This window comes from Arachis ipaensis, chromosome B4 (genome assembly GCF_059453495.1).
Source record: "Arachis ipaensis isolate K30076 ecotype BB chromosome B4, ASM5945349v1, whole genome shotgun sequence".
Taxonomy (NCBI): domain Eukaryota; kingdom Viridiplantae; phylum Streptophyta; class Magnoliopsida; order Fabales; family Fabaceae; genus Arachis; species Arachis ipaensis.
The window spans coordinates 8,334,347-8,340,346 of NC_142439.1; positions in this window are offsets into that span (position 1 = coordinate 8,334,347).

Sequence of the window (6,000 nt, forward strand, 5' to 3'; positions counted from 1 at the left end):
TTCACATTAGACATGTTGCATAAGTTTTATGAAAAAGAGGTTGCCGATGATAAAGGGAGGGATGATGGTGGAGATTCATCTAGAGATATTTTTTATGACAATATTAAAGTCTCAGCTGGTGCCAAGGGCGTTTCTGAAAATAGAGTTAATATGTGAAAAAAACAAAAAGAGAGAAGGCTAATGCAGATATCAAGTCAGATATGGAGAGATATTTGGCCGAGGATACTGTGGAAGATGAGAATTTTGATATATTGGCTTGGTGGAAAGTGAATGCTTCAAAATACAGAATTCTTTCTCTCATAGCCCGTGACATCTTAGGTATTCCAGTTTCAACTGTTGCTTCTGAATCATGCTTTAGCACTGGTGGACGTGTGGTTGATGTCTTCCGTAGCTCTTTGTCACCATTAATGGCTGAAGCTTTGATATGCACTCAAAGTTAGTTGTGCCCTTCTAAACAAAGAGATGGAGATCAAGAGTTTGATTTATTTGATAGTAGTCAAAAGATTGTTGAAGGTACATTTATGATATTTTTATTATTTGTGACTTTCAAGTAATAATATTTTTAGAATTCATAAGACTTTAATTTTGTGTTGTTTGTATTGATTGTGGTTATGTTTGTATTGATTGTGTTGTTTGTATTGATTGTGGTTATGTTTTAATTTTAGAAAATGTAAGGTAATGTGAATGGCCCAGTTTTCACTCGGTATAGTCGTGGCCCGAAAGGGTATAGGTTTTATCGGGTCTAGGGTCGGGTTCAGGTCTCATAAATGGGCCCGGTACATATTTCGGGCCAGGTCTGGGTCACATCAAACCTGGTTTCACTCGGCCCATGCACACCCCTACTGGTTAACGCAGCGTATTCGAAGTCGCAATGGGAGTTCGCTCATTATTTTGGCCGTTTGAGGGGCGAGAATGTAGCAATCATAAACTGGCTTGAAGAAATACCTCGATCACATTGGGCGCAGTATGTGGATGAGGGTCGTCGATTTGGTCACATGACGACAAACATCTCAGAGTGCAGTAATGCTGTCATGAAGGGTTCTCGTAATTTGCCCATCACGGCTCTTATTAAGTCAAGTTATTTCTGTTTGGGTAAACTTTTTGCTAGGAAAGGTTCAGAGGCCCTTGCCCAACTTCAAGTCGGTGCTGAATTCTCACAGACGTTGATAAAGGCCATAGAATTCAACTCGAAGCACGTCAATACTATGAATGTTTGCCAGTTTGATCGGTCGAGGACTACGTTTACGGTTGAAGAGTTAACGACAGTGCCTGGGTCCAAGCAACAGAATTACTAAGTGCTACTTGATGAGGGTAAGTATGATTGTGGGTATTTTCAGACTCTTCATGTTCCTTACCGTCACGTTCTTGTAGATTTCTCTCATGCACGACTTGATTGGAAGCGGTATGTACATCCTGTGTATCGCATGGAGTTGGTCTTTAATATTTATAGATCTGAGTTTCGTCCCATAGGTCATGAGGATGATTAGTCATCCTATGACGGGGCCTGGATTCAGCCCAACCCTAGGATGATGAAAGTGAAGAGAGTTCGTCCCGTCATCTCCAGGATTCGTAATAACATGGATGATGTTAAGCATAACGGGGAGAAGAGGTGCGGATTGTGTCGTCAAGTCGTTCACACGCGTAGGACTTGTACCGCTCTTGACGATGGAGGGGCATTGTCTAGTCGATGTTAGTTATAAGTGTCGTTTTAGGGTGGATAACTCTATTATTGTAAGCATTGTACCATATAATTTACTTCATTTGACTACTTGAAAATAGCATACTTGTTTGAACTTTAAAACAATGATATTAATTATAACAAAATTAATATTTTCTCATGACTAACTGTTGTACATTACACATTTTTAACAAAATTAATATTTTTTTTTATCACAAAACCTACTAGCCACAACCTTGCCTACCACCACGTGGACCAAGACATCATCCATGAAGCCTCGGGTCGAGACAGCCACCTGTGCCACATGCAGGAGGTCTGACATCGCGCTGTCCTCGCCCGAGGGGCAGATCTAGATTAGGTACTGGAGTGCTCATCTGTTCCCTCAAAGTCGCGTAATCTGCAGTGCAGGATGACCCACTAGATGGATCATCCATGTGTCGTAGCTGGTATGCAGACTGTGGAGGAGCGATGTGCATCTGTGAAAAGGGCTGGGTCTGCTGTGGCACTGCCAGAACATCCGGCAACCTGCCATCACCCCCTGGATCAAGCGAGTCATCCAGTCAGGCATATCCATCGTCACATCAACCATGTCTTGCGTATCCAAAATGGGCTCATAATCTGTCTGGGCCCGAAGTCTGGCAGGGTGAATAGCAGGTCGAATTGAATGTCAAGGTGCGCACTGGGGCCGGCAGTTGGTGTATGCCCCTGGTGACTGGGCCCGACATCCGAAGGATGTGACCCAGGTGGTCAAGAGACAAGTAGTCTTCGGGGAAGGGTCTTGAAAGATCCCCAACCATATGTCCACCATCTTTTGCCACATGCACTGGCAGGCTAATGGAATCTCTGTCGTGGACAACCTCCGGATCCCCCTGCCTACCTCTCCCTCCACCGCGTCTCCCTCTACCTCTACCGCTCCCTCCATCAGCATGAGGCTGCACCTCTGGAAGGTCACCGTCCTCTGGCTAATGCAGCTGTGGAGCATTCGGGTCGTGAATCGGGAGGTCATCTGGTACAGCCCCACTTGCCACCAAGTGTTGGTCACCCTGACCAACCAACTCTATGTGGGCCCATGGAAGATACCAAGTCATGTATGATCGTGATGGACGCCAGTAGATATGGTGGTGTATATGGAGGTGATGGTCTGCATGAGCATCCCACATCTCATGCCAGCCACCTAGAAAATGCGGGAATCACTAGCCTCGCCCAAACCTACCATCGTGCCGATGCATCTCGTCGATGTTCAGAGGCCTAGTCAAAATGTGCTGCAGGCCACCGAACTGTCAACCTGATGCCACTCGATGATAGCAAAGCAAAGGAGCAGACATACAACCGCCGCCAAGGTTTCACCCTCAGCTATCCCCGGTGGAACTACACCCTGCAGATGTAGGTCAACATACAGTGTCCAGTCAACCTGTTCACAAAACGCAAGACACATCATATACAAGTTCCAAATTTAATTAACATAAAATTATAATTCTTAAATCTTTATCACTTACGTTGAGGATGCCGATCCCATTCAACGTATGTCTATAATGCCTAAGCCTGTGCTCGCTTCTGGCATTATCTGGACGGTACTCAACCCACCTACAATACCGCGAATGATTACATATTATTTCTCAATTTCATTTACTAATGAAGAAAAGTACAAAACAAATAATACCTCTCAACTAGCAGAAATCGATGAGTATCAAATCCATCTGGCCATATTAGTGGAATATGGTGATAGGCTCAGGAGAGCAGCAAACTAACGCAACCACCCAGATTGCGCTGACTATGCTCCGTGGCATGATACATCTGGCAGTACAGTCATGCCAGCACAGCCAAGCCCTATGATAACCTGCCACATCTGTCATGGTCCTCTAGTAGGGAGAGCCACCTGATGTGTACCCGAGAATCAGATGCATTCGAAAATAAGATACCTCTTATAACTTACATGATATACCCTCTCGTGTACCGCAACAGGTTCTCCTCAGTGACGTCCTGCTCCAGCTCTCCGCAAACGATATTGTGAAACCATATGAGTTTGATAGTCCACTTGATCTGTGACTGTCTATTTTCTGGGTCAGGAACAGCACCCAGTAGCTGCTGGAAGAATTCCTCAATGGACCATCCATCATAGTGCTGCTCCCACCCACCGATGCAGCCACTAACAGGATCACCATCGATCCTGAATCCCAACTAGTAGGCCACGCCCTGTAGGGTGATAGTCATCTCTCCGCGTGGCAAATGAAATGTGTGGGACTCAGATCTCTACCTCTCTATCAATGCTGACACCAATGACCAATCGTGCTCGAACTCTACCATATACGCCACATGCTCAAACCCAACTCGCCTGAGATATGGCATAATCTCCTTAGGCGGGCGTCTCATCGAATTTCGTCTGGCGCGCAAGATTCGAGGTGCTTACCGAACCAAAAAAACAAGTTAAAAAAAAAAAGGGTAAACACATAAAATTACAAATTCACATTTTATTACAATATAATAAACAAGAGTAATAAAAGTGTACCACTCGATCAAGTTTGCCGACAATGTGCTCAGCCTGATCCAATCTGTAAAGCGTATGTTTGTACCCCAATAATTACTGCTCCATCTAACTACACTCTAGTAAAATAAAATAACATGAACTGAGTTCTAATTGTCTACCTTATATCTTAATCAGTTTATAAACTTACTAATTAAAATGTGAACCAACTACATGAAGCCGTCAACTAACTCTATAAACATACTAATGAATAATTAACTGATAACTTAATTTTACTAACTATGTATCATTCTAATCTAATCTAATCCAATTACATATTCAACTAACTCTATAAACATACTAATCAATAATTAACTGATAACTTAATTTTACTAACTACGTATCATTTTAATCTAATCTAACTAATTATTCAACTAATTATCATCTAACTCACAACTTAAACTAACTATTCCGACTAAACTAATTAACAATTAACTAATAACTTACTCTCCTTAACATGTTATAAACAGTAAACAGTAACTGTACTTGAAAACAATAACATAAAAAATCTAACTAATATGTTATATACTCTAACTAACATGTAAACAGTAAACAGTTAACTAGCATGTTATATACTGACTTGAAGCTGACGATATAATGGATAACGAACTTCACAGACGTCAGAAGATAGAAAATCTCGTAGAAAAAATTCTAAATATCAGAAGCGAAAGAGGAAGAAAGTAGATTTGGAAGGAAGAAAGCGACAAACTAAATTGGCTCCACGATTTATATAGTATGGCGAACTCTACTTGAAGTTTGCCGAGGATGCGGCAAACTTCCTATAAATTATGAAGTTCGCAGGGGGTCAGACGAACGCTATTTAAATTATGGAATTCGACGGAGGTGTAGCGAATTTGCCCTAAATCCTAAAAAAAAAACATATCTAAAAAATTAAAGTCCAAATAACGTGTTTCTAAAAATAAATATTTTTTTATTTATTTCAAAAAAAATCCTGTGTAATAGTGTAAACAACTTACCACTAAACTAATGCATACAATGAATGACAATTTAAGCATCACATAATATACAATGAAGTCTTGAAATTCTAGGGGATAGTCCATGTACACCTTCTTTAGATTTTTTGGGTATAAAATACGCATTAAAATATAAAATATATTAAAAATTAATTAAATTATATATATATATATATATATATAATAATTAAATTTAATTTATAAATAATATTTTTAAAAGATGAAATACAAAAATATAAAATAGGCATAAAGATAGCTTTCCACGCCATTTTATTGTTATTTTCATGAAAATATTATTATTTAAATCTAATATTTATAAGATAATGTGTTGATACACTCCACCATTAAGGTGGTAAATAAAACTACACTACTAAATATTAAGATAATGTTCAACAAATAAAAAGTACAAATAACGAACATTTCTCTTTCACATAACCATTGTTTGATAAGAAATATTAGTTAGGGGTATTAAAATTTATTGTTTTTGTTTATTATTTAGTTATTAATTTAATTTTTTTAGTTTAATAATTTAATAATAATATATTTTATTTTATACTTTTAAATATTAATAATTAATTGATAATAAAAAATAAAAAATTATGATGATGATCTAGTATTTTCCTTGTTTGATTCCTATCACAAAACAATTTTCTTTCCATATAAAGTTGTAGCAGAGGGATTAAAAGTTTTGGGACATTGATTGCTACTTAACAAGGCTCAAGAAAAGCATATACTATACATAATGCATGTCTAAGCTAAGATAACAATTAATGAAGGAAAAGGTGATGGGATTGAAGGAAAGATTGTCTTATGAGTTGTGAGTTATG